This window comes from Sciurus vulgaris (assembly GCF_902686455.1).
Source record: "Sciurus vulgaris genome assembly, chromosome: 2".
NCBI lineage: Eukaryota > Metazoa > Chordata > Mammalia > Rodentia > Sciuridae > Sciurus > Sciurus vulgaris.
In genome coordinates, this window is record NC_136462.1 from 79,310,587 (window position 1) to 79,329,456 (window position 18,870).

Consider the following 18,870-nt stretch of genomic DNA (forward strand, 5'->3'; position numbering starts at 1 on the left):
GACCATTGAATATTGGAAATGCTCATTATCTCAGACTCTGCTTCTCCAAGCCTTGTCTTGCCCACAACTCAGCATTGTAAGAGCTATCTATGCTAAAATCAAGGTCAACATCATTCTAAATGGAGAAAAATTGAAAGCATTCCCTCTAAAAAGTGGAACAAGAAAAGGATGCCCTCTACCACCACTTCTATTCAACATAGTCCCTGAAACTCTAGCCAGAGTAATTAGAAAAAAGAAATTAAAGGGATACAAATAGGAAAAGAAGAACTCAAACTATTACTATTTGCCAATGACATGGTTCTATATTTAGAAGATCAAAAAAAAATCCCACCAGAAACTTCTAGAAATAATAAACAAATTTAGCAAAGTAGCAGGATACAAAATTAACACCCATAAATCAATTGCATTCCTATACATCAGTGGTGAATCCACTGAAAGAGAAACTAGGAAAACTACCCATTCACAATAGCCTCAAAAAAGTAAAATAAAATGCTTGGGAATCACTCAAACAAAAGAGGTGAAAAACCTCTACAGTGAAAACTACAGGACACTAAAGAAAGAAATTGAAGAAGACCTTAGAAGATGGAAAGAACTCCCATACACCTGAATAGGCAGAATTAATATTGTCAAAATGGTCATATTACCAAAAGCACTTTACATATTTAATGCAATTCCTATTAAAATCCCAAAGACATTCTTCACAGAAAGGGAAAAAGCAATCAAGAAATGCATTTAGAAAAATAAGATACCTAGACTAGACAAAGCAATCTTTAGAAAGAAAAGTGAAGCAGGAGGCCTCAAAATACCAGACCTTAAACTATACTACAGAGCCATAGTACCAAAAACAACATGGTACTGGCACCAAAACAGACACATAGACCAATGGTACACGATAGAAGACACAGAGAAAAACCCACATAAATACACACTAGACAAAGGCACCAAAAACATTCATTAAAGTAAAGACAGCATCGTCTACAAATGGTGCTAGGAAAACTGGAAATCAGTATGTAATGAAATTAAATTAAATCTCTACCTCTCACCCTGCACAAAATTCAACTCAAAGTGAACCAAAGACTAAGGCACTAGAACAGAGACCCTGTGCCTAACAGAAGAAAAATAGGCCCGAATCTTCATCATGTTGGCTTAGGAACCAACTTCCTCAGCAAGACTCCTACAAAGCAAGAAGTAAAATCAAGAAATCAATAAATGGATAAACAGAAAGGATTCAAACTAAAAAGCTTCTTCTCAGCAAAGAAAACAATCAATAACATAAAGAGAGAGCCTACAGAATGGGAGAAAATCTTTGCCACCTCCACCTGAGATAGAGTATTTAATCTAAAGGATATATAAAGAACTCAAAAAAGTCAACACCAAAAAAACAAATAACCCAACCAACGAATGAACTTAGAAACTGAACAGTCACTTCACAGAAGAAGTACAATTGATCAATGAATATGTGAAAAATGTTCAACATCTCTAGCAATTAGATAGAGATATACCAATTAAACTGCACTGAGATTTCATCTCACTCCAGTCAGAATGGCGATTATCAAAATACAAGTAACAATAAACGTGGCAAGGATGTGGGAAAAAAGGTGCTGGTAGGACTGCAAATTGGTGCAACTATAATGGAAAGCAGTGTGGAGATTCCTCAGAACACTTGCAATGGACCCACCATTTGACCCAGCTATCCCACTCCTTGGCCTATAAACAAAGGACTTAAAAATCAGCATACTACAGAGATACAGCCACATCAATGTTTATAGCAGCTCAATTCACAATAACAAAACTATGAAGCCAAGCTAGATGCCCTTCAACAGATGAATGGATAAAGAAAATGTGGTATGTATACACATGGAATTTTACTCAGTTTTAAAGAAGAATGAAATTATGGCATTTGAAGGTAAATGAATGGAGCTGTAGAATATAATGCTAAGAAAATAAGCCAACCCTAAAGAACCAAAGGCCAAATATTTTCTCTGATATCAGATGCTAATTCACAATAAGTGGGGAGGGGTACTAGGGAAAAATAGAAGTACTTTGCATTGGACAGAGGGGAGGGGAAGAGGTATGGTGGTAGGAAGGATAGTAGAATGAATCAGACATTATTACCCTATGTACATATATGAGTACATGACCTCTGTGATTCTACATCATGACAACCAGAAGAATGAGAAATTATACTCCAATTTATATATAGTGTGCCAAATGTATTCTACTATCATGTATAACTAATTAGAACAAATTAAAAAATGGATTATTGTCCATAAATGCAATGATTGTTTTTTTTATTGTAAACAAATGGGATACATGTTGTTTCTCTATTTGTACATGGAGTCAAGGCATACCATTTCTGTGATCATAAATTTACAAAGGGTAATGTTGTTTGATTCATTCTGTTATTCTTTTTGTCCCTTCCCCCCCACCCCTCCCACCCCTCTTTTCCCTCTATACAGTCCTTCCTTTCTCCATTCTTACCATCCTCCTTATCCCTAACCCTAAACCTAACCCTAATGCTACTGCTAACACCTCCCACCCCCCATTATATGTCCTCATCCGCTTATCAGCAAGATCATTCATCCTTTAGTTTTTTGAGATTGGCTTATCTCACTTAGCATGATATACTCCAATTTCATCCATTTGCCTGCAAATGCCATAATTTTATCATTCTTCATGGCGGAGTAATATTCCATTGTATATATATGCCACAGTTTCTTTATCCATTCATCAACTGAAGGGCATCTAGGTTGGTTCCACAATCTGGCTATGGTGAATTGAGCAGCTATAAACATTGATGTGGCTGTATCTCTGTAGTATGCTGATTTTAAGTCCTTTGGGTATAGGCCAAGGAGTGGGATAGCTGGGTCAAATGGTGGATCCATTCCAAGCTTTCTGAGGAATCACCATACTGCTTTCCAGAGTGGCTGCACTAATTTGCAACCCCACTAGCAATGTATGAGGGTACCTTTCTCCCCACATCCTCCCCAACACCTACTGTTGTTTGTGTTCTTGATAATCACCATTCTAATTGGAGTGAGATGGAATCTTAGGGTAGTTTTGATTTGCATTTCTCTTATTACTAGAGATGTTGAACATTTTTTCACATAGCTGTTGATTACTTGTGTATCTTCTTCTGTGAAGTGTCTGTTCATTTCCTTAGCCCACTTGTTGATTGGGTTATTTGTATTCGTGGTGTAGAGTTTTATGAGTTCTTTATAGATTTTGGAAATTAGCGCTCTATCTGAAGTATGAGTGGCAAGGATTTCTCCCACTCTGTAGGCTCTCTCTTCACATTACTGATAGTTTCCTTTGCTGAGAGAAAGCTTTTTAGTTTGAATCTATCCCAGTTGTTGATTCTTGCTTTTATTTCTTGTGCTATGGGAGTCCTGTTAAGGAAGTCTGATCCTAAGCCTACAAGTTGAAGATTTGGACCTATTTTTTCTTCTATAAGATGCAGGGTCTCTGGTCTGATTCCAAGGTCCTTGATCCATTTTGAGTTGAGTTTTGTGCAGGGTGAGAGATAGGGGTTTAATTTCATTCTGTTGCATATGGTTTTCCAGTTTCCCAGCACCATTTGTTGAAGAGGCTTTTCTTCATTGCATATTTTTGGCCCCTCTGTCTAGTATGAGAAAATTGTATTTATTTGGGTTTGTGTCCATGTCCTCTATTCTGTACCATTGATCTACCTGTCTATTTTGGTGCCAATACCATGCCGTTTTTGTTACTATTGCTTTGTAATAAAGTTGAAGATCTGGTATTGCGATACCCCCTGCTTCGCTCTTTCTACTGAGGATTGCTTTAGCTATTCTGGGTTTTTTATTCTTCCAGATGATTTTCATAATTGCTTGCTCTATTTCTTTAAGGAACATAATTGGGATTTTAATTGGAATTGCATTGAATCTGTATAGCACTTTTGGTAGTATGGCCATTTTGACAATATTAATTCTGCTTATCCAAGAACATGGGAGATCTCTCCATCTTCTAAGGTTTTCTTTAATTTCTTTCTTTAGTGTTCTGTAGTTCTCATTGTAGAGGTCTTTCACCTCTTTTGTGAGATTGATTCCCAAGTATTTTATTTTTTTCGAGGCTATTGTGAATGGGGTACTTTTCCTAATTTCTCTTTCTGAAGATTCATCACTTATGTATAAAAATGCATTGGATTTATGAGCATTGATCTTGTAACCTGCTACTTTACTGAATTCACTTATGAGTTCTGAAAGTTTTCTGATGGAATTTCCAGATTCCTCTAAATATAGAATCATGTCATCAGCGAACAGGGATAGTTTGAGTTCTTCTTTTCCAAATCGTATCCCTTTAATTTCTTTGGTTTGTCTAATTGCTCTGGCTAGAGTCTCAAGAACAATGTTGAATAGAAGTGGTGAAAGAGGGCATCCCTGCCTTGTTCTAGTTTTTAGGGGGAATGCTTTCAGTTTTTCACCATTTAGAATGATATTGGCCATGGGCTTAGTGTAGATGGCCTTTACAATGTTAAGGAATGTTCCCACTACCCCAATTTTTCCTAGTGTTTTGAGCATGAAGGGATGCTGTATTTTATCGAATACTTTTTCTGCATCTATTGAAATAATCATGTGATTCTTAACTTTTAGTCTATTAATAGGGTGAATGACATTTATTGATTTCCGGATGTTGAACCAACCTTGCATCCCTGGGATGAAACCCACTTGATCATGGTGCACTATCTTTTTAATATATTTTTGTATGCAATTTGCTAAAATTTTGTTGAGAATTTTTGCATCGATGTTCATTAAGGATATTGGTCTGAAATTTTCTTTCCTTGATGAGTGTCTGTCTGGTTTAGGTATCAGTGTGATATTGGCTTCATAGAATGAGTTTGGGAGGGTTCCCTCCTCTTCTATTTTATGGAATACTTTGAGAAGTATTGCAATGAGCTCTTCTTTAAAGATTTTGTAGAACTCAGCTGAGAACCCATCTGGTCCCGGACTTTTCTTTGTTGGTAGGCTTTTGATGACCTCTTCTATTTCATTGCTTGAAGTTGATTTATTTAAGTTGTGTATGTCCTCCTCGTTCAGTTTAGGTAATTCCTATGTCTCTAGAAACTTGTTGATGTCTTCGAGGTTTTCTGTTTTGTTGGAGTATAGATTTTCAAAATAGCTTCTAATTATGTTTTGTATTTCACTCATGTCTGTTGTGATATTTCCTTGTTCATTCCGAATTTTAGCAATTTGAGTTTTCTCCCTCTTTTTCTTTGTTAGTGTGGCTAAGGGTTTATCAATTTTCTTTATGTTTTCAAAGAACCAAATATTTATTTTGTTAACTTTTCGGATTGTTTGTTTGTTTCAATTTCGTTGATTTCGGCTCTGACTTTAACTATTTCCTGTCTTCTAATACTTTTGGTGTTGGTCTGCTCTTCTTTTCTAGGGCTTTGAGCTGTAGTGTTAAGTCGTTTATTTGTTGATTTCTACTTCTTTTGTTGAATGCGCCCCATGAAATAAATCTTCCTCAAAGTACTGCTTTCATAGTGTCCCAGAGATTTTGATATGATGTGTCTTTGTTCTCGTTTACTTCTAAAAATTTTTTTATTTCCCTCCTAATGTCTTCTGTTATCCATTCATCATATAATAGCATATTATTTAATCTCCAGGTATTGGAGAAGTTTCTGTTTTTTATTGTCATTTTTTTCTAATTTCAATCCATTATGATCTGATAGAGTACAAGGTAGTACCTCTATCTTCTTGTATTTGCTAACAGTAGCTTTGTGGCATAAGACATGGTCTATTTTAGAGAAGGATCCACGTGCTGCTGAGAAGAAAGTGTATTCGTTCTTTGTTGAATGGTATATTCTATATATGTCAGTTAAGTCTAAATTGTTGATTGTGTTATTGAGATCTATGGTTTCTTTATTCAATTTTTGTTTGGAAGATCTATCCAGTGGTGAGAGTGGTGTGTTAAAATCACCTAGTATTATTGTGTTGTGGTCTATTTGATTTCTGGAATTGAGAAGGATTTGTTTGACGTACATGGATGAGCCAATGTTCGGGGCATAGATATTTATGATTGTTATGTCTTGCTGATTAATGCTTCCCTTAAGCAGTATGTAATGTCCTTCTTTATCCCTTCTCACTAGTTTTGGCTTGAAGTCCACATTATCTGAAATGAGAATGGATACTCCAGCTTTTTTGCTGTGTCGTGTGCATGGTATGTTTTTTTACCATCCTTTCACCTTTAGTCTATGGGTATCTCTTTCTATGAGATGAGTCTCTTGAAGGCAGCATATTGTTGGATTTTTCTTTTTAATCCAATCTGCCAGTCTATGTCTTTTAATTGATGAGTTCAGGCCATTAACATTCAGGGTTATTATTGTGATATGATTTGTATTCCCAGTCATTTGACTCTTTTTTGGTTTTTGACATGATTTCGTTTCTCCTTTATTTGGCTGTTCCTTTAGGCCAGGTCCTCCCGTTGCTGATTTGCATTGTTGTTTTTCATCTCTTCCTCATGGAATATTTTGCTGAGAATCTTCTGTAATGCTGGCTTTCTTTTTGCAAATTCCTTTAGCTCGTGTTTGTCATGGAAGGATCTTATTTCATCGTCAAATCTGAAAGTAAGTTTTGCTGGGTATAAGATTCTTGGTTGGCATCCATTTTCTTTCAGGTCTTGGTATATGTTGTTCCAGGCCCTTCTAGCTTTTTGGGTCTGGATTGAAAAATCTGCTGATATTCTTATTGGTTTCCCCCTGAATGTAATTTGATTCTTTTCTCTCACGGCCTTTAAAATTCTGTCTTTATTTTGTATGTTAGGTATTTTCATAATAATGTGCCTTGGTGTGGGTCTGTTGTAATTTTGTATATTTGGAGTCCTATAAGCCTCTTGTACTTGGTTTTCCATTTCATTCTTCAGATTTGGGAAATTTTCTGATATTATTCCATTGAATAGATTGTTCATTCCTTTGGTTTGTTTCTCTAAGCCTTCCTCAATCCCAATAATTCTTAAATTTGGCCTTTTCATGGTATCCCATAATTCTTGTAGATTCTGTTCACGATTTCTTACCATCTTCTTTGTTTGGTCAACTTTGTTTTCAAGATTAAATATTTTGTCAATGTCTGAGGTTCTGTCTTCCAGGTGTTCTATCCTATTGGTTATGCTTTCTATGGAGTTTTTAACTTGGTTTATTGTTTTCTTCATTTCAAGGATTTCTGTTTGTTTGTTTGTTTTCTTCAGTATCTCTAACTCTTTATTGAAATGATCTCTTGCTTCCCATATTTGCTCTTTTAACTGTTGATTGGTGTGATCATTTAATGCCTGCATTTGCTCTTTCATCTCCTCGTTTGCTTCTCTGATTGTTTTAATTATGTACATTCTGAACTCTCTTTCTGACATTTCTTCTGCTGTGCTGTCATTGGGTTTTATTGATATAGTATCTAGGTTTGTTTGGGACGTTTTCTTCCCTTGTTTTCTCATATTGGTCAGATATCAGTGGGACTCTGAGATATTGCAGATTTCCTCTATTGGCCTATAGTGTCCCTGTAGATTTCCAGTGTATCACCTCCCAGCCTTCAGTAGCCTGAAGTCTTGGAGGAACTTGATAATGACGTGCTTCTGAAGGAAGCTGCCCCTAGCCTGCTACTGGTCCAGGGCTTGGAGCTGGCTCTGTGCGGAAAGGCTCTCACTGGGCAGTCTGCTCTGAGAAGCTGGCCGTGTTAGGAGCCTGCCGCCTGAGGGAGCAGGGCTGCTTGGGGAAGTCTCTGGCTGCCCTGCTCTGGTCCCAGAGGCTGCCTGTGGGTCAGAGCTCTCCGCTGGCTCTGGGACTTGTGGCTGGCTCTGTGTAGAAAGGCTCTCACTGGGCAGTCTGCTCCAATAAGCTAGCCTTGAAAGGCGCCTCCTGCTGGAGGGAGCAGGGCTGCTTGGGGAAGTCCCTGACTGCCCTGTGCTGGTCCCTGAAGCTTCCTGCGAGCCAGAGCTCACTGCTGACGGGACTTGGAGCTGGTTCTGTGCAGAAAGTCTCTCACTGGGGGGCCTGCTCCCAGAAGCTGGCCGTGTGGGAGAAGCCCACCATCGGAGTGCTCAGGGCTACCTGGGGAAGACTCTAGCTGCCCTGCCCTGCTCTGATAAGCCGCCCCTATCCGGTCCTGCTGCCCAGGCCGAGCTTCACCAGGTGGGTGAGACTCACCCTGTGGCTCTATTTTAGTCCAAGTCTCTCAATGCCACCCCTTCTTGAATCCTGCGTTCTGGAGCGACCGGAGATGCAGTCACCCTTTAGTCCACCATCTTGGATCGCCCCCTACATTAATTTGTCATAATGACTGTTTTATATCTTACCTGGAATTTCCTCTTAACCTATGAACCAGTCCTCCTGGAAAGGACTTCTGCTGCCTCAATCAATGATTTTTCCCTAGGATTTCCACTACAAAATTATTTCCCCAAAACTTTGATGTAGTACTTCAGCTCTGTATTTTCCAGGATTATTTCCATTTGCAAAAAAAAAAAAAAAAAAAAAAAAACCACCTGCTCTTTTCTATTTTAATTTCTTGTTTTTTCCTGAAAGTTCCATAAGAAGTTCTTCTAGGGAAGTCTACGTATTACCTATGTAATCTATGACGACAACACAATAGGAAACAAATCCCATCAAAAAACTAATCATGGGCAATGGCTTCTGGGAAACCAAGCCCACCTCATTTTCAGAAGTCAAGGCTCCTTTCCTCTGATTTGTCCTCACAGCACCCCTGGAGTCACAGAGAGTAAATCTCACTCCTCATTCAAATCTCATGCCATTAAAAATTTAAGGACACCTGTGATGACAAACTTCAAGTCAATAAATAAACACAGATGTCTATATGTGTGTGCATAAAATGTTTCCATGAATATAACATTTCTCCATTCTAAGTTTCTTCTGTTCTCTCACCCATTCTGCATATAATAGAATTCTCAATCTTTCGTTGGACAGCGTGCCCTATTCTTGGATACAGATATTTCAGGTCAGTGTTTGTCCTTTTGAGTTGTGGCATCCAGAAAAAAAGACTTTCTCCCACCTTCAGGGACTGTCAGCTGCAGGAGGACAATGTTGTCCTTAGTATCTCATTTTAATGATCATGCTTACTGCCAATGTGATTCTGATGATCTTGGTATCCTTCCTTCCAGGAATGTCTACTTGGGCTAACAGATATACATTGCTACTTTTTAGAAAGACCTTAGAGATGATCTGGGTGTTGAGGTTGGCCTGTCACTTTTAATTCACTCCAACAGCAGCCAGTGAGTAGTGAATTGATTTACTAGGAGAATAACAAGAAATTAAGAATTTAAAAAAAAAAAAAAGATGAGGGAATCACTGCAAGAATGAGTTGTTTCTTTGAAAAATTAAACAGGATTGATGAAGTCTTACCCAAACCAGCTGTAAGAAACAGAAGACTCAAATCAACAAAATTGAAAATAAAATTTTCTGAATTGTGCTTATTCAATTTATTTTATTAGAGATACAAAATTTCTTCTCTTAGTAACCTCATTTTCAAGCATTATCACTGCAAGCGATGTCAAGAACCCTTACTCAATACAAGACTGGGAACTGAAATTTTGGTAATTTCTAATTGGGATAAATGATGCAACAGATACAAAAGTTCTTAAAATATGCTAGAACAATGTAGTTTCACAGCTTAGTTGAAAACATTACTTTTATTAAATCTAGGGTCGATGTTTCTAGGGAATCAATTATTGTAACATGAATTACCTTCTTATACAAATCAATTTCCTGTGAATCTGAATATAATTTTAAAAGTAAATTAATACATCAAAATTTTAATGTTTCCATAGATACTTTCTATAACTTATGGATATCTGATATCTTGATAGAGGCTCCACAATTTGTATATAATTCAGAATGTTTATTCATGCATCCTAATGCTGTATTTTCAATTATATGAACATTAATCTTAAAATTATCTTCCTTAGAAAAACTTAGTTCATTCAAAACTTCACACATAAATAGCATTCTACTCCATCAGGCTACTATCTTTACATATAATTCCTATATCTGATCAGGGAAAGAATCTCATCCACAATTGCCTCAACAAAAATAAAATACCTAGAATAAATCTACCCAAAGAGGTGAGAGAATCTACAATGAAAACTATAGAACTCTAAAGAAAGAAATTGAACAAGACACTAGAAGATGGAAAGAACTCCCATGTTCATGGATGGGCAGAAAAAAACTGTCAGAATGATGATGTTACCAAAAGCATTACACAGAGTCAATGCAATTCCTGTTAAGTACCAAGGGCATTTGTCCCAGAATTTGGAAAAAAATTGTACTAAAATGTATATGGAAGAATAACAGATCCACGATAGCCAAGTGGAAAAAAAAAGTAATGCTGACTTTAAATTATACTATAGAGCTATAATAACAAAAAATGCATGGTACCAGCATAAAAACAGATACATAGACCAATGGAAAAGACTAGAGACACAGAAAAGACTACAAAGATACAGTTACCTGATCCTCAACAAATATACCAAAGATGTTACAGAAAAGGTAGCCTTTGTAACAAATGGTGATTGGAAAACTGGATATTCATGTGCAGAAGAATGAGACTAAACCCCTACCTCTCACCTGCAAAAAAAAAAAAAAAATCCTCATAAAGGCTTAAACCAGTAATTAAACCATAAAATATGCAACTCCTAGAAGAAAACAGAGAGTCAACACTCCAACATATAAGTGCAGACAATGACATTCACAAAAGATTCTTAAAGCTTAGGAAATAATACCAAGAGTTAATAAATGGGATGACACCAATTTTTTTAAAAAATGCACCAATTTAAAAGGAATCAATTAAGAATGAAAGATAGAACCTACAGAATGGGAGAAATTCTTTGCTACATACACTTCCGACAAAGGATTAATATCCATAATATATGAAGAACTCAAAAACCTGAACAACCAAAAATAAATAAATAAATAAATAAATAGCCCACTTAATAAATGGACAAATGAGCTAAACAGACCCTTCTCAAAAGAAGAAATGCAAATGGTCAATAAACACATAAAAATATACAATACCCCTGGTAATCAGAGAAATGCAAATCAAAATTAAACTGAGATTTAATCTCACTCCACTTAGAATAGCTACCATTGAGAATATAAACAACAATAAATGTTGCAGAGTGTGTGAAGAAAAAGGAACACTTTTACACTGTTGGTGGGAATACATATTATTACAACTCCCTAGAAACCAGTACGGAGGTCCCACAAAAGACTAAGGAAGAAACCAACATATGACCCAGGTATACTACACCTGGGCATTTATCTGAAAGAATTAAAGTCATTGCACTATAGCAATACATGCATAGCCATGTTTATAGCAGCACAATTCACAATAGCCAAACTATGGAACCCCTTAGGTGTCCATCAGTGAATGAATAGATAAAGAAAACATGTTATATACACACACTGAAGTTTTATTCAGCCATAAAAGTGAATGAAATTATGTGATTCACAGGAAAATTGATGGAAGTTGAGAATATTAGGTGAAGTGAAATAAGCCAAATTCAGAAAGTCAAGGGCCATATGTTTTCTCTCATATGTGGAAGCTACAGATAAAAAGTGAAATAAAGGTTGGGTAGGGATCTCATGAAAATCAAAGGAACATCAGTAGAAAAAGTGACCACAGAAAGGGAGGAAAAAAGGGAAAGGGAAAATATTAGAGAATGACAGTGGCCAAATTATATAGCTATATTGTGTGCATGAATGAATATGTAATAATAAATCCACCATTAATGTATAATTATAGTACACCAAGAATTGGAAAGATTTTAAATTATAGTACACCAAGAATGGAAAGAATGGAAAGAATTTAAAACAAAGATATAACAAAAATATTAAAAATTAAATTAAATTACACAATACAAATAATAGTACAGCAGAATCAATAGGAATGGAGACTGAAAAGTTACTCCTCAATGCTACCACTTCCTCAATTGCTTTTTCCTTTATTTCCTCATAGACCTTCCCACTGAAAGATCTTAGTTTTACCTAATACATCCTTGACAGAGTTATGTGATCGAAACATATGAAATTTTCAGCATGACAATTTTTCTATAACAGTGCCCATTTGATATGTTGTAATCCAGTGTTTTCAGCTTTAATTCAACACTTACTAATACTATTGTCCTTGCAAGACTTCATACTTGCTATATTATCAACTCTAATACTCCATCAAGTGAAAGATTTCTCAACCATGAAAAAATAATAACAGGCATTCCTATTTCTGAACCTGTGTGTAATCACTCTGCTACGGCATTAATTTTCCACAACCAGACTTTATAATTTTTCAAAGCATTCTAATGACTCCAAAATACTTTATTGCAATGTCCACACATATGCATTCATTTTGTAAAAATTTACTAGCAACATTGATTGCCACACACAGACACTGGGCGCACCTAGCATGCACCTGCTCTTGGAGTGGGCTAGACAACAAACTCTTACACTGCCCACTATGCCCTTGAACCACAGGTCACAGGTGTTCTTTCCTAAAGCCCCATGTGTCTCCTCCACTCATTCACATGCTCCATCCTCTTATCAGATTCACTTACAAAACACAAGTTCAAACACAAAATTATCAAGAATATCAAGACAGCAACAGCACAACAGTTTATCAAGCTCCAGACCCTTTCTGAGTGCCAGGCCCTGAGAAACTACACAATTGCCTCAACAAGTCCCGGAAAGCTGCTCCCAGCTTCACTGGTGTTGCCCAGGTGTCCTCATCTTAATTTCGCAGATGGGTTCTTTCCTCTACGATCCCTACATTAACAGAGCTTGCAGTGCTGAGAATCAATTTACACTGCAATTAATCCATATTCAGGATTAAACTTTGGGTTTGTTCATGAGACGTTTTGGTAGGTGGCTACAGAAAATAAAAATTTCTTTGCGGGTAATGCTGGAAATTTCTACTCCCTTTCCCAGACCCTAAATGATGTTAGAAAATCATGAGTAATAGATTCATTCGAAAAGCAAGGAAGAGCCCTGGATTCCCATGTAACAAAATTAAACATTAATGAGCTTTTCTTTAAAGGGTGCTCTTTGGAAATGATTAAATGGGTATTTTGGTCAATGATGTATATGAACACATTGTAGAACTCTATCCATTGACATCTTTTGCATTCAGGAGTCTTCTGCACTTGGTAGCTCAGAGCACAAACTCTAAGATCAGATTTCCTGAGTGGGAATCCCCTATAAGCTTCACTAGATTGTAACTATGTGAGCTAAAGCAAGTCATTTTTGCTCTATAATCCTGTCACTCAAAAACAAGAAACAACTTCTTTTCTTTATATTTTTCAGCAGTTATAGGTGTGAAAAATTCTGAATACAAACATTAAATGTGTATAAAATACCTAATGTCACATAGTATTTTCCTATTTTGTTAGAATTGAACAAGCTGCAATTAATTGGAACAGTAAGACACCTCTTTTTTATTTGTTGACCACTATAGTTTTTCAAGCATTTTTCATCACGGTAATTTAGATGCTATTTGTAAGCTCAGTCAGGGGAACTGTTTTAACAATATTTGGGGCCCTGACATTCTTATCAATTGCTGCAATGCTTCCTTATTAGAAATTTTTCCTGCAAAGGGTTTCTAGGAGGAAAAGGGTCCAACCCAAGTGGGATGAAGTCTCTTGTTAGCAGAGGTGACAGTGCTAGGATGTGAATCAGGACACCTATAGCTGTGCAGACGTTGCTGTGCAAGTCCTCCCTGAGGCAGAGGATGTGGCTGCAGGTGCAGCTGCAGTTTGGGGACAGGCTGCAGGTCCCCTGGGAGCACTGTGCCTCTACTGCACAGAGGTAGGTGCCTGAGTCTTCCAGCTGGGACGTGGAGATGTGCAGGGTGCTGTAGCGCTCCTTAGAATCCACTGTTGCCTTTAACCTTCCCTCCTGCTTTGTCCCTGAAGCCACGTAAAACAGAAGGATGAGGCCACTCCCAGGATTTTGTCGGAACCACTGCACATTGTAAATGGTAGTAGAAAAATTGCAGGTCAGGATATAACTGGTTCCCTCCTGGAGACTCACGGCTGAAGGACTCTGCTCCACCTGCTGCCCTCTCACCCCTGCTTGGAAAGAGAAAAGCAGACACAGATGATGTCACTGGGGAATCAATGATCAGTTTACAAATCTATAAAATATTCCAGGAAACACTCCTTAGAATGGAGGACAGGGAATGAGCTTTGTGCCCTCCCTCCCGCTGCCTTCCCTCATACTGTCAGCCCTAGAACACCCCCAGCCCCATCCAGGATGAACCCGACTCACAGCAAACCTGCACCCACAGAAGCCCCAGCAGAGCCCCCAGTCTCCTCTGCATGGCTGCTGGCCTGGGTGCTGGGGGCCTTCTCCCTGCTCTGCAGGTGTCAGGTGCCAGACAAGCTTGTTCTTCCAGGCAGCAGGTCCCACTGACTCACTGAGCCCCAGTCACATCTGAGTTCTGTCCTTCCCCTAACAGGGAGCTCCACCCACAGTGGACCAGAAGACTGCACTGGTTGCTCCACAATTGTGTGAGTACAGTGCAGGGGTAGAGGACAATGTTTCAGGTGGATAAAAATAAAAGTGATTTTATTTTTGTTTTGTTTTTTGCTTTGTGTGGGGACAATGTAGATGTAGGGGGTTGATGGATGAAGATAAAAGTGTTTTTTTTTTTTTTCTTATAACAACTGCTGTAAGAGAAGTTTGGGGGAAATATATAAAAAAGGACAACGACCCTTTAGGGAATAACCCTTGTGTCACCTGGATTAAATAGAGCCTTGAAGAATCACAGGAAGAGTAAGGCCATGTCCTTACATTATGTGCTTACCGAGGAATTTCACATATCAGTTATATGAAAATTCTGATCAAGGAAAATTATTTGATAGCATGCAATGAGTATTTGGAAATTAAAACCATTTCTTGAAATGCAGATATCCGTGTGCATTGAAAATATTCCCAACAAGAGTTTCACTGGTTTAAAGGAAAACAAGACACGCATATGGTGTCAACTGTATTTTATTCTCTACCTCTCCCCTTCTGCTGTCCAACCTTTTCCCCCACACCCTGCAGGCCGCAATTGCTGGCCAAGTCAATATTGTCCTCTCCCTTTCTTCTTCTCCTTCATTTTTCACCTTTTCTTCTCACCCATTTATTCTTGTTCCTTCTAGTCTCAAAGACAATATATAAAAAGATTGGCTACCAAGAGTATAGAAATAATCTCTACCTCTGTGTTTTTTGGCAATTTCTATAATGAAACAAAAAATTGAAACCAGGTACTGGAGATATTTTCTAACAGACTTTCATCCTCAAATGCCAAGTAAAAATCCAAACTCAAGACATGTGCTCAGAAAATCATCCTTCCAATGGATTTATAGATATAAGAGATCCAATAAATATAGATATGGTCTCCAGCTTTCTAAAATTTTATGTAGAATGGCAGAGCTGAAGACCGAGATGAATTTACCACAACCCTACCTGCCCTGTTGCTATCATCTGACAGGTTCAGATTCTCTGATCTCCTCTTTGGGAATCCTCAGTTGTTCCTCCTGAAATCTGCAGTGCCCCCTGGTGGACTGATTCCATCAACATAGGCCACTGAAGACCAACCTAGTCCTTAGCAGTCACTCAACCCAGCCCCACTCACTGAATGGTCTCTGGTGTGGGAAATGCAGATGGTCAGAAAACAAAACAAATGCCAAGCTTCAATGGGGAAAAAAATTAACCACTTTCACAAGTGGTAGCTCAGTGGTAGAACAAATGACACAAGTTTCTGGATTCAAAACTCAGTTGCTCCCCCCAAAAAGATTTTTTTGATAAGATTTTACGGAATTTACTGGATATTACTACTTTTTTTTTTTATACTAGTGGATGCTCAACCATTGAGCCTTTCTTTTTCGTTTTAATTTTATTCTTTTTAGATACACATGACAGTAGAATACATTTTGACATATTACACATATATGGAATACAACTTCCCATTCGTCATGATATAGAATTATGTTGATCATGTATTCATACATGAACATAGGAAAGTAATGTCAGGTTCATTCTAATATATTTTCTCTTCCTATTCCCCCTCCCTTCCATTCATTCCCCTTTGTGTAATCCAAAGTGCTTCTATTCTTCCCTACCCACCTCCCTTATTATGAATTAGCATCTGCATATCAGAGAGAACATTCAGACTTTGGTTTGAGGGGGAATTGCCTTATTTCACTTAGCATGATAGTTTCCAGTTCTATCCATTTACTGGAAAATGCCATAATTTCAATTCTCTCTATGGCTCAGTAATATTCCTTTATGTATATACACCACATTTTCTTTATCCATTCATCTGTTGAAGGGCACCTTGGTTGGTTCTATAGTTTAGCTATTGTGAACTGAGCTGCCATAAACATTGATGTGGCATCGTCACTACAGAATGCTGATTTTAAGTCCTTTGGGTATAAACCTAGGAGTGGGATAACTGTGTCAAATGGTGGGTCCATTCCAAGTTTTCTTGGAATCTCCATATTGCTTTCCAGAGAGGATGCACCAATTTACACAGTTCTAACAGCAATATATGAGTGTACCTTTTTCCCTACATCCTCACCAACATTTACTGTTACGTGTACTCCGATAATTGCCATTCTGACTGGAGAGAGATGAAATCTCAGTGCAGTTTTAATTTGCATATCTCTAACTACTAGAGATGTTGAACATTTTTTCATATATTTGTAGGCAATTCAGATTTCTTCTTCTGTAAAGTGCTGTTCAGTTTCTTAGCCATATGTTGACTGGGTTATTTGTTTTATTGGTGTTAAGTTTTTTAATTCTTTATCTATCCTGGAGATTAATGCTGTATGTACGGTGAATGTGGCAAACATTTTCTCTCATTCTTTAGGCTCTCTCTTCAAGTTCTTGATTGTTTCCTTTGCTGTAAAGAAGCGTTTTACTTTGATTCCATCCCATTTGTTCATTCTTCATTTAATCTCTTACACTTTAGAAGTCTTGTTAAGGAAGTTGGTTCCTAACAAAACATGATGTAGATTTGGGCCTACTTTTCCTTCTATTAGGCACAGTGTCTCTGGTCTAACACATAGGTCCTTGATCCACTTTGACTGATCCTTATTTTGAAACAGGGTTTCACTAACTTGCTGAGGCGAGCTTTGAACTTTGTGATCCTTTGACCTTGGTGTCCTGAGCCTCTGGGATCACAGGCCTGCTACACCATGCCCAGCTTGCAGACTGCATTATAAACTAAATTAGTAGTTATGCTACACTATTCATTTGATATCTCCAATTGGCTCAAAATAAATCCATGAACATTCACTCACATTTTACTGGGAGTGAATAATAAGTATATTTAACAGGGAGGAGACACAGTTAAACTCTACTGGAAAAGGCAAAAATACACATATATGTAAAAGTGGAGGACTCTGAGAGGAGGATAAAGTGAAGGCGCATGATCCCAGATACAGGAGAAGCACTTCTCTATGGGATTCTCTCACAAATTCTTCTGAAAAAAGTGAACAATTACTCCTCCCACACCCGCCTTGTTATGCGAAGGATAGAGAAGAATATGGATAACTCTTTATGATGGCTTTGATGACTTTTTATTGGATTTAATTAATGAAAAATCCATGAATATAAGAATTATTGAAAGTCATAAAACACTACTCATGGCCCAAAGTCCCCCCTGACTTCCCCTACAGTCCTGGACCTTTTACACTCATCACCCCAACCTATCCCTCATCTTTCAATTTGCAGGTCAGACTCCCAGGTATATTACTATAGATCTACTGTCATATGCCAAATATGTGAAACAACAGATAATATTTCATTAATATTCATTAATAGTTTTTTGCTTGATACCATATGATACATCTTGTGCATAACTTTCTGAAACTTGCTCTATGAACTCATTAATAAATCCTGCAGGTCGTATTCAGTTAGCACAGATAAGTTCTGCTGCTGCCTTGCATCACATCATGACACATCTAGTTTGTGCAGCCAGCCCTTCCCCTCTTGATGACACTCAAGGTGTTGGTTATTTGCTATAAAATTAAACAAGGCAGTAAACTGTGCAAGGCACTCCTCCTTATTCACATGTGGCCATTTTTTCTATATACAGAGATGACGAGGAATTAAAAGGAAGGTTCATGTGACCAGCAGGTGAAAAGCATCAGTGAAGGAGGAAGTCCTGGGACAATGGCCTGTAGGAGGAAGAGAGTGAATTCATGTGCTGATGATTGTGTGCATAGCTTTTGTTTTTATTGATTTTCTTATTTGTGCATTGGAGCTATAGCTTTTCAGCTAATAAGATAAACTCTGAACTTACTGTCCTACATAGAGCTGGTGTGTACTTTCCATCAACCAGTCACTGAGATGATTCTAAAGACAGTCTATCAGGTAGGGAAGAAGTAGGATTGCAAGGACAAAATGCAGGAGAATAACACTGTGGAAAAAGAAATAATAATAACATAGGGCATAGAAAAAATACATAGTGTTTATATGATGACACAGGTGTATTTATGTACATACATAATTTAAGTGTAATTATCAGAAAAACAGAACAGAAATATTCTTTACATTTTCTAAAATGTTAAAAAATGAAAAATTAATGTATGATTACACAAATGGTATGCCTCTACTTCATGTACAGAGAAACAAGTTGTACCACATTTGTTTACAATAAAAGAATAAAAATAAATAAAATTTAAAAAGTGAAAAATTGATAAATGAAGATTTATCAATGCAACACAAAACAGACTTTGGAAAAAGAAAAGGAAAAAACAAGAGTACACCAAGCAACTCATTCCAAAACTACCGATAATCAAAACATATCTGAAAAGAGATTAACAGATTGAATCAAAACTGAAAATCTTGCTACATACTGTTTGTTAAAAAGC